Source organism: Perca fluviatilis, chromosome 17, assembly GCF_010015445.1.
Source record: "Perca fluviatilis chromosome 17, GENO_Pfluv_1.0, whole genome shotgun sequence".
In the NCBI taxonomy this organism is placed as follows: Eukaryota; Metazoa; Chordata; class Actinopteri; order Perciformes; family Percidae; genus Perca; species Perca fluviatilis.
Genome location: NC_053128.1, coordinates 6917840 through 6938149, shown reverse-complemented (window position 1 = coordinate 6938149; position 20310 = coordinate 6917840). Strand labels below are relative to the sequence as shown.

Here is a 20310-nt window from a genome sequence, read left to right as displayed (position 1 = left end):
CTTAAGCTCCACCATACAGCCCAGCAGGCCCGGTGTGATGCGTGCGAGTGGAGGAGACGCTGCGCATGATTATGGCATAGCTTTCTCCCCACCCAATTAGGCTAATAAAGTAACGATTAAAAAAAACACAAATGCTTGATCAGGGGCCCGGCCCGAGGATAGTGGCGGGAGATATCTCAATGTTTTAGCTGCTTTCTTCCAAGTTTTTGTGTGTTTTCTTTTCAACTTATTTCAAAATTGATATCGCTTCATCTGACATTTCGTTGGGTTTTTTTCCCGACGTTTTGTCACTTTTTCAACATTTGGGGCGTTTTTTTTGTAATGTTTTGGACGTTTTTTCAAATTTTTTTGATGTTTTCTCCTGGTGGTTTTTTTGTATTACATTTTTTTTTACATTGTCAGCGCTTCTCTTCGACTTTTCATGTTTTCTAATATAAAAAACTTTGAAAAACGACAACAAGAGACAAGACAACATGAGGGTTAAGGCACACGTGTCAAACTCAAAGCCAAATCCGTCCCCTTGCAAATTTTTGATCCGGCCCTCCATATCAATTTAGGTTCATAATACATTTTGGCCCACCTGTTTTTTTGGCTCTTTTTCGGCATTTTTTGCTTTTTTTGTCCCTGACATTTTTGCCATATTCTTTGACATTTCCGTCGACCAAACTGTAAGTGAGAAGACTATATGAGACATGCAGTGATACAGTCAAAGATATTTTACTTTTTCGAAGAAATAAAAGCAATAAACTTGACATTTCTAGCCCTTGATGTGACCCTTAGTGAAGTTGAGTTTGACACCCCTGACTCAAGGGAGGGGGGGGCGGTGTTTTAACCCCAATCATAATGTTTTATAGAATTGTATTACTATTCATTTTGGGGCCTAAACTTAACCCTTGTGTTGTCCTCGGGTCAAATTTGACCCATTTTCAAAGTTTTTTATATCAGAAATATGGGTTTCTTTGAACCAAAATGACCAAATATTACATGGATGCATGGACGTACATTGTATGGAACCCATACAACATTCTTTGCAGGTAAAATTAATGATTACATTCATTGAATTTGGGGTGTTTTATTCAATTTTTATAACATTTGAAAAACATGTTTAAATGGTTTTAAAACCATATCCTGACTAAACTTTGACATAAACCAGTCTGTGATCCACTAAACATTCTTTGATCTGAACTATTAGTCAAAATAATCCATAATTCCTGCCTTTTTAACTCAAAAATTCTCCGTAAAAGCTCGGGAGACTCACAAGACTCACACTTAATTGACAAAACTCACATAAAACACATAAGACATTATCCGACTGTTTTCACAGGCTGAGCAGTATTAACTCTGACATGTACACTGATCACCATGTGTAAAATGAGTGGAGTTCCCCTTTAAAAAACATAAAATCACACTGACAGAGAGAGAGAGAGAGAGAGAGAGAGAGAGAGAGAGAGATGTAGAAAAGAAGAGCGAGGGGGAGATACAGGCAGTCAGACAGACAGCGATTCAGTCTTCCAAATTTCATATTATCGTCGTCATCATTCATCCTATTCAAAAAAAGAATAGACTCCAAAACAAGCGAGCAGACCTCCCAATCCTCTCTCTTTCCTCTCTCTCACTCTATTTCTCTCTCTCTCTCTCCTCTTCTTTCGGCTCTAATTTGATTAAAAAGCGAGCTGCAGGAAGGGGAGGGAGGGCTGATGCACATCTAATAAGTGGACCATCTGTCTGCAGCGCTGGCTGGCTCCCAGCATTGTACCCAACCAGACTGCATGGGAAATGAAGGGAGAGATGGAGGGATGGAGGGAGGAAAGGAGGGAGGAAAGAAGTGCAGGGGGAAAAAAAAAAATATAGAACCCAAAAAAGAGTGACCCGGTTGAGGGAAAGAAGCAGAGACAGCATTTTTAATTTTGTCTGACGCTTGCTTGGTCAACAAACCTGCAGAGGAGATGAAGAAGAATGAAGAGTGGAGGAGAGAGGGAGGAAGAGAGGAAGATGGAAGGAGTGCTTAAAGGAGAGTATTAGGAAAGGACAAGAGGAAAGGGAAAAGGTGAGGGGATAAAGGAGAGGGAGGAGAGGAGAACATGGTAGATATGGAAGGGAGGAGGAAAGTGGAGAAGAAAAGAAAGAGGAGAAAAGAAGGGGGGAAAGGAAGGGAAAAGAGAGGAGGGCGGGGAAAAAAGAAGGGAGGAGAGGAAAAAGAAAAGATGAGGAAATTGGGGTTCAAAAGGCAGAGGAGAAAAGGAGGAAGGAAATGGGAGAAGGGAGGAGAAAAGAGGAGATGAGAGGAACAAACAAGTGTTGAGGAGACAAAAGAAGGGAGGAGAGAAGAGGAGAAACAGAGCTAGAAGAGGAGGAGCGAGAAAGGCTAGTGAAATAGAGGTAGGAGAGGGGAAAGGAAGGCAAGAAAAGAGTGGAGGAAAGCAAAAAGGGAGGACAGGGGTAACGGTGGGAGAAGAAGAAAGTAGAGACATTAAGGCAGAAGAGAAGGAGTAGATGAAAGGGGAGGAAAAAAGAAAAGTAGGGAGAAAGTAGAGGAGAAAGGGCAATGATCACCGTATGGAGGAGGAAAGGACAAAAGAGAGGAGGGAGAAAGGAGGATATGAGGAAGCAATGGAAGAGAAAAGAAAAAGAGGAGCTTTTTAGCTGAGCGTCAAAGCTAACCTTTGACCTTAAGGTAGTACAGTCTATTCCAAGCACATCCACCCTTGAGTTTTACAATACCTCTCTATTTAAGGTGGACCGGAGACAGAAATGGGACAGCCGTTGTCTGTCCATGCTTTAACAACACGTTAATACCTACCCTCTAATACAGGGATCTTCAACAGGGGGTCTGGGACCCTTAGGGGGTCCTCAGCGTCACTGCAGAGGGGCCTCTAAATTATTAAGTTTTTTCAAAAATTAAAAAGTCCTAAAATGACTCCTACATACATATATATATATAACATATAACATATAATATATAACTCCCCACTGATGATAGGCTTACTGGCCTATGGGTAAGGTAGTCACTAAGGCCATCAACAGATACAGTTCCTCCTAAGGATTCACTGTGCCACATGTATGTGTAACATTATAACATGATTTAAAAAATCATGCCAACAATTATTAGGCTTTTTTAATAGCTTAGTATTCTATGCAAAAAGAGGTATGTATAAAGGCTTTAGGCCGCCCTACACATTATTGGCCCAGTTTATTTACTATGCAACTTAATTTCATACAATATATGTAGTAGGGGGTCCCTGCTCTGTCTCTCTTTCAGTTAAGGGGTCCTTGCTCGTATCTGAACCAGAGAATGTAACGCTCAAGGTTTTAACCCTTGTGTTGTCTTCGGTGTTTGGTGTTTTAAGCCCCCAACGTCGTCTTCCAGGCAGCGCTGCCTGGAAGGCACTAGGATTAAGCCTGTTTTTATGGTTCTGCGGAGGCTCCAACGCAGAGCGTTCGCCGTAGCCTACGTAAGTGGCCTGATGTTTCTACTTGTGCGCTGGTGTGTGCGTCGAGCCGGTATGCGTGGGGAGTGGGCGATAGAAGCGAGGGAGAAGCGAGAGAGTGACGGCGATTAGCTTCGGAGCGAGTAGCGACTCTAGAGTCCTAGCGAGAGGAACAAAGTGTCTCCCCTGTGCTTTGTGACCACGGTGGGAAATCTGGAGCAGGAGAAGTTAACCATCTCCCTGATTTCGCGTTGTTTATGGAGAAGGAGAACCAGGAAATGCAACGCTACCAAGCGACGGCCGAGCGGCGTACGTCGCGTAGTTACATTTTTCGAGAGGTGCACGTCAGACTACGGCGTAGGGTCTGGCGTAGACGTAGAGGGGTTTGCGGGGGTACGCCGTCGATTCGACGCAGAACCATAAAACGGCCTTTAAGCAATGCATACAGTATGTAAGGATTATATATATATAATCCTTTTTTCATCTCTTTCTCATCCTCCCTTCTTCCCTCATCACTAACGCCCCTCTGCTTCCTTCTTCCTCCTTCCATCCCTTTCGCCTCCTCCTTCCTTTTATCCCCTTCTTGTTCCTCTTCTAAGCACCTCCTTTCCTCCTACTCATCATCTCATCATCTCATCATCTCTTCTCCTCCTCCTACAACTCAACATCCTCCCTCTTTCTCCCCCCACCCCTCCTTTCTGTCTAATCTCATCCATCGTGTGTGTATGAGGTTCTTTTCCCCAGTTATCCCCTGCACTCGTCGTTTTTAATCGAGGCGTTTTCTTAAAGAACATCAAAAGTCCTGCCTTCTTCCTCCACCTCCCTCCTTTCCCCAACTTCCATCCTACCACGCTTTCTTCTACTCCTGCTCCTCCTTCCTCACACCCTTCCTCATCTTCTCCTCCCCCCCCACCGGCTTGCCCCGCATTTTTGCCCTCCTCACATTTTATCCCTCACTCCTTCAGCCCCACCTTTCCTCCTTCCTCAAAACGCTACGCCCCCCCATCCGTCTTCCCTCCTCTTCCTGCTTTCTCTCGTTTTCTCCCCCATACTTTGTCACTCCTGTCGTCCTCCTCTCGTTCTCCCCTCCTCTTCTCCTCCCTCCCCCTAACCTCTCTGGTGGTGAGATGACAGTTAATCCCTGGTTGAATTACAATCTCACATTTCATCCTGATTTCACGCTGAAAGGATTTTCTTCACATTACGACGCCCAGTTGTCAATCTCTCTCTCTCTGCCTCTCACTCTCTCTCCCTCTCTCTCTCTCTGCTTTTCTGCCTCTCGATGTTTCCCGCTCTTTCTCCACATCTCTCTTTTTGTCTTTCAATTGACTTATTTCCTCCTCTTTTCTCAGCCTTTTCTTTTCCCCGTACTATTTCATTGTTGCTTGCTGTCTTTCCTACCTTTCTTTCCCTTTTCCTTCCTTACTTTTTGGCTTGATTCTTTATTTTTTTTCCTTCCCTCATTTCTTTTGTTCTAATGTCTGTTTTTCCCTTCTTTCTTTTTTCTTTCCTTCCTTCCTTTCCCATATTCTTCCTTTTTCTTACCCTTTTCTCTCTTTATATTTTTGCAATACCTCCCTTTCACTCTCTCTCTCTCTCTTTCCCACACACACACACACACACACACACACACACTCAGCACGACTGCACTTTGTTCTCTTCATACAGCCACTTCCTATCGAGAGCCTTTGATTTGAGTCTTTTTATGTTGCAGATCTGAATTTACAAACAATAAAGTTATCAACAAGATTGACACACACACACACACACACACACACACACACACACACACACACACACACACACACACACACACACACACACACACACACACACACACACACACACAGAGGAACATAAACACCCTTTCACACAGCCAGTAAGTGAGACAGGTGAGCTCAGTATACTGTACATTTCCATCCACAGATTTTAGTCATATCCCTCTCTCTCTCCCTCTCTTTCTCCCTCTCTCCCTCCCTCTCCCTCTCTCTCTCTCTCCCTCTCTCTCTCTGTCCCTTGTTTCCTGTCTGTCTCTATCAGAGAGAATGGACCTCTGAAGTGCTGGTTGCAGTCACCTGGGCTAACATAGCTGTGGATGGTCCGCTATAGTCTGGATAATCTGAAGTGCATTTCCAGGATAAAGCCTGACACCCGGTTGTCAGGCTCCTTCCTCTCCCTGTGGGCCGTTCTCCAAACCCTTTGGCTACGGGACACAACAACAAACTTGGAGCTAGCAAGCTACACACTACATTTGGATCATGCAACAAGGCAGGCCTGCTTGGTTATTTCGGGAATTGATTTTAAAGATTTACAAAAGAATATTTTTCAGCATTTTACTATCTAACTGGGACGTTTTGGGACCTATTGGTGGAGATTGCTTCGGACCAAGTACACACGGCGATACACTGGTCAGAGCCAATGGGGTTTAACCACGTATCCAGCTTATGTAAATAGCTGACGTTACTGTATCAACAGTATGTCAACAGTTAAAGGTCCAATATGTAATATTTGTACTGTAATAAATCCAAAAATGACACCAATGCCTCATCAGATATTAAGGAAACATGTTAAACTGAAATACTATCTTTTCTGACAACAATGCTAATGTCAGTATTTTTTCTTTTTGAAATTTACATTCCGTGACGGAATTTCTGTTTATGTTTTGAGCTGTGCGTTGTTATCAACGGCCCAGTTTGACAGCCAGGCCGGGTTGCTAGATATACCTGTAAAAACGTAAACCCAGCGCGCTACAGCTGTAACAGTAGTACAGCCATGAAAGCAGCACACAAACAAACAGGATCAACGGAGATAGATTCTACCCGACCTAAAAAAAAGAAAACAGCATGTTTCTAACAGTTGCGTGACCAGAGACGTAACAACCCCCTGCTAAATATTGGAGATGTATTTGAAAGATGGAGACAGCTTGGATCCCAAAAGGATGCAGAATTGGCTTATTTCCTCCTGAACAGGTAAGCATTAGCTTCAGGCTAATTTATCACAGCCACTAGGGACGGGCATTTTATGTCATTTCAACATTTGTGTTCTCACATTGAATTATATAGCTAGAGTACCCGAGTTGGTTACTCGCAAAAACAATTGAGACACAGCCAGTAAAGTGATCCCGACTGGTCCTGGCTAACGCCGCCATGCTAACCCTGCTAACTGCTAACGTTACCGGGAGGACCAGGCAAGCAGCCCATGGCTGTTTACAACGTGTAGTTAAAAGCGGCTGGAGCCGACAACGGTGAGTTATTTTAAGCCACGAGAGGGGGGCTGTAAATCGGGAAGAGAGGACTGTGAGTTTGCAGTGTGTTTAGCAATTGTTGCCGTAATTCTAAGCCAATGAAGTGTGTTCCGTCGGCAAGGTAGCTAGTGGTATTTTTAGTGTTTCGTATTGTAATTCTAAGCCGAGGAAGTGTGCCTGACTGGCGTGTGGAGAGGACGGTGAGGTTGTTGTGTTTTTAGCGGTTCATACTGTAATTTTAAGCCGAAAAAGTGTGTCTGTCAGTTGGTTACAGAGCTCCACGTGAGCACGGGCTTTTATGACTGTCAATATAGCCAGCATCTAATGTTAGCTACTCTGCTGTGCTGTGGAGTAATGTCTGGCTATGTGAGACTAGCATCTAACATTAGCTACTCTGCTGTGCTGTGGAGTAATGTCTGGCTATGTGAGACTAGCATCTTACGTTAGCTACTCTGCTGTACTGTGAAGTAATGTCTGGCTATGTGAGACTAGCATCTAACGTTAGCTACTCTGCTGTGCTGTGAAGTAATGTCTGGCTATGTGAGAAAAGCGTCTAGCAACATTGTTGTGAATGCTGCGGTCTCAGCCTGGCAACCCCCGTGAACTTCGAGTCTGGGCAGGAGGGGGCGGGGGAAACGACTCTCCAGTATTTTGAATTGGTAGTGCAGTAACTATTTTAACCGCTAGCTGCCAGTATTACATACAATATTACATATTGCACCTTTAACTTCATTAACTATTGTATGTGGCGATTTATTTATATTTTTTCTCCTATCCCAGAATCTATCTGTGGTGTAACCAGACCTTACTTCAAAGCGCTGTGGAGACAAAGGTCTGGCAACGCGAGACTAATGGTCAGCAAATATGTCCAAATTGCTGCATTGCTGACTTTTACCTGAAAGTAATATAATGAGTAATATATTTAATGACTTTAGCTTTTGAGTAATCAGTAACGTAGCTGTAATTGATTACATTCTTCAAGTAACTTCCGCAAAGATTGATGTGACAGTGCCGTAAGTATGGATGGATGTATTTATAGATAGATAGATAGATAGATAGATAGATAGATAGACAGACAGACAGACAGATAGATAGACAGAGACAGACAGATAGACAGTCAGACAGATAGATAGATAGATAGATAGATAGATAGATAGATAGATAGATAGATAGATAGATAGATAGATAGATAGATAGATAGATAGATAGATAGACAATAAGGCTGACAGACTACAGGAATGACATTGAGAGAAGAAAGAAAAAGAGATCTCTTCATTCTCTCTCCTGTGTAATCAGGATAAAAAACCTGATGTGGCCTCAATTCTGACGGAGGAAATCAAACGCTAATTTTCCTCCAAAAAACAAACTGAGAAAGAGACACACACACACACACACACACACACAGTATGAAAGTGTTTGGAGAGGGTGTGTAAGTGTGTATGTGATGTGAGTGTCTGAAGAAGCAAGCATGTGTGTGTGTGTATGTGTGTGTGTGTGTGTGTGTGTGTGTGTGTCTGTGTGTGTGTCTGGCATCCATCAGAACCACAGCTTGCCGAAAAAACAGTAAGCACAGCGCAGAGAGAGAGAGAGAGAGAGAGAGAGAGAGAGAGAGAGAGAGAGAGGGGCAAACGTATGAGCGCTGCTGCGCGCTAATTATGTATGCATGATTTAATCTGCAACTCAATAATATGCAAATATATTCATATGTTAGTTTCTTAATTAAAAATGCAAAGCAGCCCTTATGGTGATTTTTCTGTGATTTTCTTTTCAGCCTAACAAAAACGGAACATTTTGAGAAATTCAACAAATTGGAGGGAAGCGCTACGGCGGCGTTTAACAAAACACACTTCCTATTTCAACTTCCTGTAGATTGAAAATAAAGGAGGAGCTGGAGGGGGTGTGACTTGTTGAATGAAAGCAAACGTTGTCATACCACCTTAAGCATACTTTAAAGACAATTCTGCTTCAATAGACATTTGAGAAGTTACTTTGAAGTGTAGGCAAGTCATGTGACATGGGAGTTACTGTAATTGCCAGTTTCCAACTCGTAAATAGCGTTCACGTCAACATCCGAGTCATAATTAAGACCCGTAAACTCAGATTTTTCTTCCAGCTCTTATATATCCAGCCAAGTGTTATATATTACACAAATTCTTGTAGAGCCAAACAACCATGGATCTCAGCCAAAGTCGGTCTGTCAAGGTAATTAAATGTTGATCTAATGGATATAATGCTGTTTTGACAATTCACAGTATTGCAGTCAAATTTCAATCATACACCTGCCTTTACCCCCTCTAAGTCTGGAGTCTATAACGGTGACTTCTCACTCATGCTAAGCTAGCGTTAGCTCATCTATTGTTGGAATCACTGTTTGTACTTTGAGCACCAACTGCACAAGGTGTTCGGAAAATTGCCTTCACAAGAGCTGTTCAGAAATTTCCAAACTATTAATTGTTTCACTGTTGCCAATGATATTTAACCCTAACATTAAAACATTAACCCTAATCGAAAAAAGGAGCACAAACACAGTCAGCGACATGTAAGAACGGCTTGTTTATTGCTAAGGCCATATAGTCAAAATGAAATGATTTATTAAAGATGTAATCACAATAACTGATTACAATAACTTATTTTGCCAGTATATTGCTGGTAAATGACAAAAAACAACCACTAGATGGGAAAAGGTTATTTTACAACAACTATGAATGCACCACGAGGATGTAACGGTGGGTTTCAAGTAAACACACCGCCTGTGTTGTTTTTCCAACAATGGCAGTTGGACGTCCCGCTTTTGGAATCCTCTACATCGAAATACAGTCACACTTTACACCGTTTAGCATTTAGCATTTTATTTGTGTTCAAGCCAGCTACTAGCTAACGGTATGCTAACATCACCTGCTGCCAAGTTTAATATTAACTAGCGTGACGTGCAGCGATGCTTCTGTTGCCTCTAACGTCCGTTTGGGAGAATCAGAAAGCAGCGCAGACATTAAAGTGGCACCGAAATGAGGCGCCGAAATCTGCGTTACTATTCGGTCCGGTAGATACCGGTTGTTAAAGCACCGGTGCCATATTAGCACCGGGTCTCGGTACCCAACCCAACATGGGACACCAGTCTCCTGGGTGAATGTCCTGTGTTTGTTTTACCTTCATTCATGCAGATTATGGGTCACCTTAATTCATTGTTTGTTCCTTGGTTTGCCCACACAATAATTACTATGGCCACTAGTCGACGACGCCTAATGGACCTTTTTCACAGCAGCCATTTGGACTTGTCATAGTAGGAAAAGCACAGCTGAAATTGATAACCTTAACGATGGCTCAATTCCATCAAGTGTCCCAGTAAGCTATTTCAGTGAGTCAGCATGCACAATACCAGGGCCTCTCCTAAGTGGAATGCAGCCATCAGTAATGGTTTGGAATACACCTGTGCTTTTCCTACTATGACACGTCAACATGTCTGCCGTGAAAAAGGTCTATAACAAACGTTAATATGGGTGGTTTTGATCTTTTTGCACAATCAACCTATACGGCCATTTTTTGGTGAGGACGGTCTGACCTGTTGTGTGACAAAATAATCTCAATTTAAAGGTCCACTTACAGACTTTGTCACTTTTCGGAGCTTTCAACCACATTAACTATGAGTTGGCATGGTATTAAAAGGAGCACAAAGTCCAGAAAAGCAGCTCTTTAACATCCCAATAAATAACATAACCCTTAACTTTACCTTCAGCCAAACCATTATCACATTTCTCTGGAACTGAAAATCATTTCCAAAAGGAATTATATCTTATTTTGAATCCATGTTGCCAAAATATATATGTCAATAGGTCAGTCGGTCGGTCCACTACTTTGGTCCGGACTTAAATTTCTTTGCAACTACTCCAGAGGATGAAGCCTACTGATTATGGTAAAATGTATCAACAACTAGGCTATTAAACGTTTTCTAGCGCCACAATCAGGTCAACATTTTGTCCAATACTCAATTTTATGACTAAAACTAATTCCCATCAGCCTCTGCTGCACTTTATGTTTAGTGCTTGTTAGCAATTGTTAGCATGCTAAACTAAGAAGGCAGACACTTCCTGCTAAACATTAGCGTATTAGCATTGTCATAGTGAGCATATTAGCATGCTGGCATTCACATTTAGCTAGATATAGACTCCTAATTCTGTACCATCAGTAATTAAACAAATGTCTTGGCGAGATAACTACTTGATGGTATTTTTTGTGGGTTAATTGGAGGCCCAGCTAGCATGTCCTCACACAACGCATTCTCATGATATCATATGAAAATGTATGCACACCAAAACTATTAGGAAATTAGGAGACCTGCTGATCTGCTGGTGACGTGATGTCGGTTGTTTAAGCTTGTTTAAGCCGCTACAGAGCTTCATGCCGCCGGCTACAGACCTCCATTGTATCAGCGGTAGTTGGGAGTTCAGTTGCCCGAAAATAGGTGACTTTGAGCTGGGTACAAAGCACTGCGAGCTGCCGGTCGTTTCGGAGGACATTAAGGTTAAATTTAGTCCACAAAATATGAGCATTTTGCCGCAACGAAAGTTAAGGCTAGGCACCAAAACGACTATATACAAAATCTAAACATTACTGAGCGCCTGAATACATCTAAACACTAGATTTTTTTCTGACACAATTCTAGTTGTAGAGTTGTAGAATGAAATCATTGTGAGTAAAAACTTAAGTCTGGTTCAGATTCTCCATCATCACCATTTGGCAAAACAAATGCTTGATAGGCGTAATTTACAGGGGGGACAACCCCCCCAATGATCAAAACTGGCCAGTGCAACCCAACCCAAAAACCTATTATAATTTCCTTTACATAAAGACATTTGCACCATAAATTGATGCAGGAAAGGCAAAGATTGTTGCTGAAGAAATCCCCAGAATGCAAATGTTTGACGTTCCAAATTTCAATTTTGCTCAAAAGTGGAGACCTCAACAATGTTAATCCCAAAGTTACGCCCTTGGCTGGAATACTTGTCTATCACTACTTTTCAAAGTCATGGATAAAATGGGAGGAGCAAGAAAACTTTTGGGTATTTGGACAGTTCTTGGCTAAATGTTCCAGCATCCAGTTCAGACAGTGGAGATCAGCAGAGTCAACTCATTTTGGAGAATTACAGCATGTTTTACCATTCCTGAATTCAGTTTCTTTGGCCTGACTGGGTGTAAAACCTGCTGTCTTCCTGCTGAGTGCAGAGTGCAACCTGCTGCCGAAAGAAAGGCTCGCTCAGTGCTTTGTGTTCAGGTATACTTTACACAGAGCTTGCTCAGAATGAAAACAATGATTAAAGATGAAGCTTATCCACATTACAGCCACATGACAAGGTGTGTGTGTGTGTGTGTTCGTGTGTGTGTGTTGTGTGAGTTATGAGGCTGATATTGAGATTGCTAAGCGACGGCTTTGTTGAAACCAACACTCTTATTCAAACAAGGTTTTACATCTTTCTTCCTTTCATGTTGCATCTTCTGACTCAAGTTTAATTTTGGCAATCTACTTTTTGCTTTTTTGTTTGACAAATTTCAATAGATTTTTCTACAAATTTTTACAAATATTCCTATTTTGTCTTTTAATCTCTTGTACTTATTTCTCTTCCATCCTTTCTTCCTCAGCAAGTTCTAAAAGTGAATTTGCATGTAATTTCTCATCTCTGGTTTAACTCTCACTTTGTGAAGGTTGTTTTGAGTTATGAACACATTATGGAAATGTGTTATTCCAAATTTAGAGTATGCATTGACAACCCGTTCTCATGCTGAACTCGTAAAATAAAGACGTTTGGACAGTGGCTGTCAGCATCTGATGCGACGAAAAAGGCACCCTTCAGCGTATTTGTGTAACGCAAAGGGAAAGCCGCAGTTAGATAAGATTTAGCGAGTAGTATGTAAGGGAGAATGACCGCGTAAGGAGGGTGGTTGGGGTGGTGGATGGGTCAAAACACCGGACTTTCACGCAGGAGAACCGGGTTCGCGTCCCGCTTGTAACGCTTGCTAAACCCAACCCGTTCTTCCCTCGTACGCCCACCCACGACGAACTCGTAAAATAAGTACCCTAAAGGAGACTTTTAGCGTCAATAAGAACGAGAAAGGCTCCTGACCAAACGTCCTTATTTTACGAGTTGGTTGTGAGAACCTGTTGGCATTAACAGTTGTCTACATCAAACATATGCATCAGATCAGGATATATGGATAAACCCAACCCACAACCTCTCGAAGCTTCCTTAACTTTGTGCAGACTTTAAAATAGTTCAGCAACGGCATAAGTTCTGATAAATATCTCTCACATTCCGTTTTTCTGTGATCACCATTCAATCACACGGCATGTTAGCTGTCAGCAGGCACCGCTCTCCAAACACTACTTGGTCTGACATCTGACAATTATTAATCAACTGCAGAAACAACAACAAAACAAAAGCTTTGCATTTACGAGCATTGCTGTCAGAAACTCAAAACCAGCAGAGAAATCTAAAGGAAGTATGGTTGCTCTTCCTGACATGTTGGATCAGCGGTCGAAAAGCTACGAAAAGTCTTAAATACAAACCACAATCTTTTTCCTACACTTAACTAGTCGTTTTGGTGCCTTATCCTTAACTTTCGCCGCTGCATAACGCTCACGTTTTCTTGCCTAAACTTAACCGTAATCTCCGCCGAAATGACCGGCAGGTCGCGGTGCTCTGTACCCGGCTCACAGTCACCTATTCTCGGGTAACTGAACCACCAACACTGACCGGCAGCTCGCGGTGCTCTGTACCCGGCTCACAGTCACCTATTCTCGGTTAACTGAACCACCAACAATGACCGGCAGCTAGCGGTGCTCTGTACCCAGCTCACAGTCACCTATTCTCGGGTAACTGAACCAACTATCGCTGACCTGACGGAGCACCATGTGGAGCACCATGCGGAGCACCATAGCCGGTGTCGCAGAGCTCTTTAGCAGCTAAACACATCTACTAACTGCTGCTGATACAACGAGCTGTGACGGAGGTCTGTCGCCGGCGTCATGAAGCTCTGTAGCGGCTTAAACAGCTAGCAACTGCCGCTCTGTAGCACGGAGCTCTGTAGCCCATGTCACATGACACAGCCGGCGGTCTCCTAGTTTTTGTATTATATCATACGTTTAAGTGTGCATGACTTTTTGTACAATATCCTATGAACCCGTTCATGAGAATGCGTTGGTTGGATGAGCTTCTTTGAACGCATCATAGAATCATTTCATTCTGGAGGAACTTCATCTTAACTTCCTGCCCACAATTATTGAGGTTTATAAGCTTGTCCATGGAATATATAATGCAAATGTTGAGCCTATTTTTCATTTTTGGAACAATAGGTTGGATTTAAGAGGGAATTATTTAAAGCTATACGAAAGAGAAAAATAATCGTCACACTTTTTGCATTAAAAGCATCGAAACAAGCTTACAGAAGAAGTTTTTCAGTCCCATTCAGTTAACTTTTTCAAGAAAAGGTTGGATACATATTGTTTGACAAAAGATGTCATGTACAATTATAAAGCTGGTTTGTAATTTATTTATGTAATTCATTCATGAAACGTAAGTCATTTTTAATCATGAAATTAATGTGATTCATGAAATTAGTGTGATTTCAAAAATGTTTATTACAATCATTTATTTTTTGTTGTATTCACTATTTGAGTCTGGAATAGAGGATTTTATATTCTGTGCCCGGAATTTTTTATTACATTTTAATCAATTTCAATAATTTCGGGATCATACTTTTCAACAGCTTATGGGCAAAAATATAATAATAATGAAGAATAAAAGAAAAAACGATTTCACTCCCTAAATGAAACTATAGGGTAAAAAAAGACACATTTTGTGCAGCCGAGAAGGACAACTGAGAAATATTTACAACTTAATGCAGGTTTTCACCACAAGTAGCCTACAGGCCTATTTGTGTGTGTGTGTGTGCGTGTCTCTGTCTGTGTGTCAGCGTCTGTATGTGTGTGTATGTGTGCGCGCAGGGGTGCAAGAGTGTATCAGTGTGTGTGTGTGTGTGTGTGTGATAACATGTGATATTCATCGTAGCCTTGGAGCAAATCAGAGTGCCGCTCTTTGCTGCCTGTTACTGCAGCCAAATGTTTGGGCTCAGGAATGCACCAGGGAGCGTTCTGCACATCTGCAGCAGGCATTCATGTGTGTGTGTGTGTGTGTGTGTGTGTGTGTGTGTGTGTGTGTCTGAAAGAGAGGTCTTTGTAGGAGCCAAATGTCTTCACAAGGACAGAAAGGCAGCGGACATCTTCAGGCTGAGGTCATTTCATTGACAAGAAACCTTAGAAGCACTGAGGCAGTCGTGGAAGAATTTTTTTTTCTAAAGTTAAGTTAAGATGGCGGTTTCCACAACTAACTGACCAACTGGGGGAGCAAATTCTCAAACTCCTGCCTTATTAGCTCTGAATGCTAACACCATGATAAGCCAACAGAGAGATAGCATAACATTAGTGGGGCTAATAAGACATTGATGGATTATATTAACTGGATATCGGATCCCAAAATTCAGTTCGATGGAGTTGCTCGCCTGGCGCATCAAAAAGTTCCTAAGCTTCTGGGTTTACTTCCGTGATATGCGGCCCACTGAATATACGCAGTAGTGTTTCTACCCTCAGGCCCCGCATGCGAGTTCCCGCTTGGCCCAGAGACTTTACATTGTGGTGACATCAAAGGTTTTTTCCATGGATTAAAAATTCTGTATAGAAAGATTCATAACCGACCTTGTTTGCAGTTGGAATTGTCCGGGAAGCAGTTTTACAGGCGTCTCTTTTACAAAGGTGGCCTTTTTAGGGCTGCAGGGGGATTTTTCGTGGTGTAATACCCACTGGACAAAAGTGGCTGCATGGCTAGCCTCTCGACACTAGTCTGTCGATCCTTTTGACCAACTGAAAGATATCAGAATTTTGTGATGTGGTACGATTCTGCTCGACTCGACTCACTTTTGGTACCAGATCGTTTTCTCTATATCATTTTTTTCCACTGCGGATAGTACCTCCTCAGTGTAGGCAGCATTCTCAGCTGATCGCCGCAGTAAAACTAGCCTCGTGAGACCGTCCTGATCTGGCGAGCTCCAGTTTTCCACTCGCAGATCAGTCTGGCATCTTGAGATAGAGAAAATTTGGAGCCGTTCGCCAAACGACCGACCAATCAGCATTGGTTTTGAGGCGGGTTTAGGTGTGACGTAACGAGAAGCGACTGTTCAGTCTAAACAACGTGGCAGCTTCCACGGATGAGGTGAGTGTAGCTATCGCGCTTATCCGAATTAGAGCGTATTCCTTCATTGAAAGAAGAGCAAAAAACGGCACTGGAGGCTTTTCTCGGAGGAAAAGATGTTTTTTCTCCCGACTGGTTTCTGATTGGTTGATTTGGCCCGTCTATCACCACCTATGTTGGTGATAGACAGGTGGTTTATCCAATCAGCTAACCAGTATTTTCGCCCCTTCCCAAAAGTTCTCCAACGGAAAGTTCCCAGATGGATATGCCGAGCAAATGCCAAGCAATCCATCTGGCGGAGTCAGATTACAGTAAAACTGCCGTGATATCATTTTCAAACCAACACTGGCTGAATCCTTTCATCGGCAACCAAACACCAGAAGGTCTGCACTTCATCAACTGCACGCCATAGTGTACGGTGCAGTTTAGCGGGCTGCCATTTTTATTTATTTTTTAACTGGGGGGGATTGAATAAAAACATTGCGGTCGCTATTTACGGTAGCTTAGCTATTTAAAAATCATTGGTTTGTGCAGGATGTCCCGGTTTGTGTTCGTAACAATTCTCTTTGACCAATCAGTGGTCTGCAGTGTTTTAAGCCGACCTTCTTGTATCGGCTCAGCTAGCTTGGAACCTCCAGGTACTCTCCACAAACTTTGCTAATGGAAAAAAACAAAAAAAGTGTGAGATGAGTTGAGTAGAGCAGAGGCGTTCCATGCAGTGGAAACACGGCTTTGGACAACTTGGAGGGTGGTGTGAGTGTTTTTATCTACCAATCTGCTCATTATTATGGAGTGGGCGTTATGACGATGTGCATCTGCATAACATCTGTGGGGCTAAGATAACCCGCAGTCCAATATGACTTATAAGGGCAAACAGAGAAAGCATAGCATTAGCACAGCAACACTTTATCCAGCAGGTCACAAAGCTAACACAATGTTAGCAGAGCTAAGCTACAACAGTCCAACATCAGCTAAATAGCTATTACGCAACTATCACTGTCTGTGTTAACACACAATTAGTCCTTGGCTTATCAGACTTTCAGTATAAATGTGAGACTAGTGGAATGCATGTCTAAATGGAAATCATTAAGAAAGCCCCAAGTTAGTCAAAACTCTAAATTATAATTCTTACATAATACATTTTACTTTTCGTGCTGAGGTTTGTTTGCGTCTGAATATTTATCATTTGAGTTTGAATATGTACTTTTGGAAGAAATGTAAGTCAGCTGAACATGTTTTTTGTGTCAAACTAAAGTTCTCTGTGGGTAAAAAAGGAGAGACACAAACAACACGTGCAAACGCATGCATGTACACACTCATAGGCCACACACAAATGGGCGCCTTCTGATTCAATTAGTCAGTTTGCCATCTGACACAAAATGGCGGCCCGGTGCATGTGTGCGACAATTTGGGGCAAGGAGCCAAGCAAATACCTTATAGACACAGATACATGAAACACACACAGATCTTTTGGATTGTTGCATTAAGTTCGTTCCAAGCCGTTCACAATCAGGACTTGACAGGCAAATATTTTGTAAGGCATTGCGGTAGAGTCGTCAAGTGGAATGAGTCATCAAAGCATCCACGCGACATAGCTGAACACACAGCTGTCTGTGTGTGTGTGTGTGTGTGTGTGTGTGTGTGTGTGTGTGTGTGTGTGTGTGTGTGTGTGTGTGTGTGTGTGTGTGTGAAACTATAGGGTAAAAAAAGACACATTTTGTGCAGCCGAGAAGGACAACTGAGAAATATTTAATTCATCAACAACTTAATGCAGGTTTTCACCACAAGTAGCCTACAGGCCTATTTGTGTGTGTGTGTGTGTGTGTGTGTGTGTGCGCGCGTGCATGTGTGTGTGTGTGTGTCAAAATGCACTATTTAGCTCATATCAATAAACTCTGTCTTACGAACTGCAATTATCGGTTGCCATAGTCATCTGATGGCTTAAATATGTAAGAATAATTAATTTAAAGAAGTTCAAATGGGGAGTTTTACAGGAAGGACTTCAATGAGCTGGTGTGTATTAAAGTGTCTTTTTTGGAATAAGGATAGAACGTCAGATGCGGTCTAAACCCTGAAGAGTTGATCTATAATCACTTTTATTTAGGGTTAGCCTAACCCCAAATGTTTGTCTGTCTGTCTGTGTGTGTGGTGTGTTTGTGTGTTTGTGTGTGTGTGTGTCTTTGTGTGCGTGCGTGTGCGTGGTAGTTAAACCCATTAGGTCATCCCTGGCTAAAGTAGCTCTCTGGGTTAGTATAAACACCGTAGCTGCTGCTGGACAATGGCGCCATTCTAAACCTCAAGTCACTGAGTTCATTCATTTTTCATATCCGAACACCTCGGAGTGCATTATGATTCTCACATGAGCTCTTGTACCAATGTAAACAAAGCTGTTTAAATCCTCCTCCATGTGTTGGCAATCAGTTGAACCCACGGTTAGCGCTTGGTTAGCTCCACCTGTCACCTGTTGCCTCGGTAGTACTCTCGCTATGGCGACCTACAGTTTGGGGAGCACTGATTGAGAACAAACCGTTGCTACAAGGAGAGAAAACCTAGAATGGTCCTCTGCAACTATCAATCTATGTCCACACGCTCTCACGGCACTTCGTGAAATTGTCCCGTTATTTTTAATCTATTGATTCAAGTACACAAGAACACGTTTATCTCGGGGGGGGGGTTTCGTGGTGGCCAGCACGAAATGGGGACCATCTAAATGGAGGTTGGGTTTAGGAAAAGAACAACGGGGAAAGGACGCGTCACACGCCGGGAGACGGCCGCGGGGGTCGCGCGGCAATAACGGGACGGTCGTGATTAGGAAAACAACAACGGGGGGAAAACAAAACGCCACACGCGGGCCGCGATCCCTGGTCTCCGGGGGAAAAGTCCTGTGTTGTTTGACCCATCCACCACCCCAACCAACCTCATTACGCGGATTTTCAGGCATTTCATACTACTCGCTACCGTAGTCGTGCTGTGACCACAACATATGCTTCCCGTTGAAATACATTAGTCACCACGGGAAAAAAAACGAGAAAAACATGCCCGTGTCCACAAATCAATAGATTAAATATCGTGACCATTTCACGAACTGCCGTGAGACTGGGTTGTCTATGTGCAGTACGTTACCGTTCATTACAAGTTCAAATCCATACTTAAAAACATAAACTGTGAGAGTGCTTTTAAAGTTTTTGTACCCTCATCTTGGTGTGAGCTACAGAGTCACCTTAACCCTTGCGTTGTCTTCGGGTCAAATTTGATATGTCTATATCAGAAATATGGGTTTCTTTTAGACTTCCTAATTTTAATTAACCAAAAATAACGTGGATGATTCCATACAACTTGGTTCTCAAGTCCAACAAAAGAGCAGATCCCTGATTTCATTTAATTTGGGGTGTTTTGTTACATTTTTTTTAGCAAATGAAAAAGAAATTGAAACGTTTCCAAACAGTATCCCAACTGAACGTTGACATATACCAGTCTGGGATTATCTTTCCTTTGATATTAGTCTAAATAGTTCATAATTTCTGCTTTTTTTAACTCAAGGATTAGGTATAATTTCCTATAAATTAGGTTTACTGACCGTGAATTCCAAAAATAAGTGTAAAAATAGTAATAAGTTGGTGTTAGGTATACAAAAGAAGCGTAAAACGGCAACAAAATAAAAAAGAGCCAAAAACATTGAAAAAAAACACCAAAAGTGGGACAAAAATGTCAGAAAAAGTGTGAACGACAAGTGCATGGTCCAATGGAAGACAACACAAGGGTTAAGTTACTTTTACTAGCATGGAACTAGTAATTAATGGTTTTAAAAACAGGACTATGGACTATTTGACCATACATACCACGTCCTGTTACTGAACACTGATTAGTCATCGTTTGATCAAAAACTAATCAAAACAGGGCCGTGGACATTTTTTTCCATGCATGTCGGAACTGAATTTGAATGCTCTCTCTCTCTCTCTCTCTCTCTCTCTCTCTCACTCACACACACACCCCTCCCTCCCTGTAGCCTCTTCTTTCTCATTTCATCTTCTGCCAAGGCCCGGTACAACACCGCTAATTTAAGCAGCATGCTAACACACGGACACACACTTCATTTTCAGGACACTTCACGCATGAGGAGGCGAGGCCGTTGTGTGTTTTCATGTTTTTCAAATTGTGCGGATGCGGCGATCTCACTGCGTACATGTATTTTTAAAAGCTTTTTTTTATTTTTTTTTGCAGACTCTCTAGTGGAGACACATGCTCTGTTATTTTTTCAAATCCACAAATGGGCTGATTTTGATTGGATTTGAAACAAAATGAATGACTTTCATTTTGGGAATTTTTGACTCCACGATGACGGAACATAATGGGTTTTGGTGTTGCTGGGGATCTGCAAGTTCTCATGGTTAACATGACGACC

General features: G+C 42.3%; 1 protein-coding gene across 8 annotated transcripts in view; it reads right to left on the bottom strand.

The window, feature by feature from the left end:
- LOC120544931 (transcription factor 4-like) overlaps nt 1-20310 on the bottom strand; it is a 403968-nt gene that overhangs the window by 104725 nt on the left and 278933 nt on the right. The window lies entirely within an intron of this gene.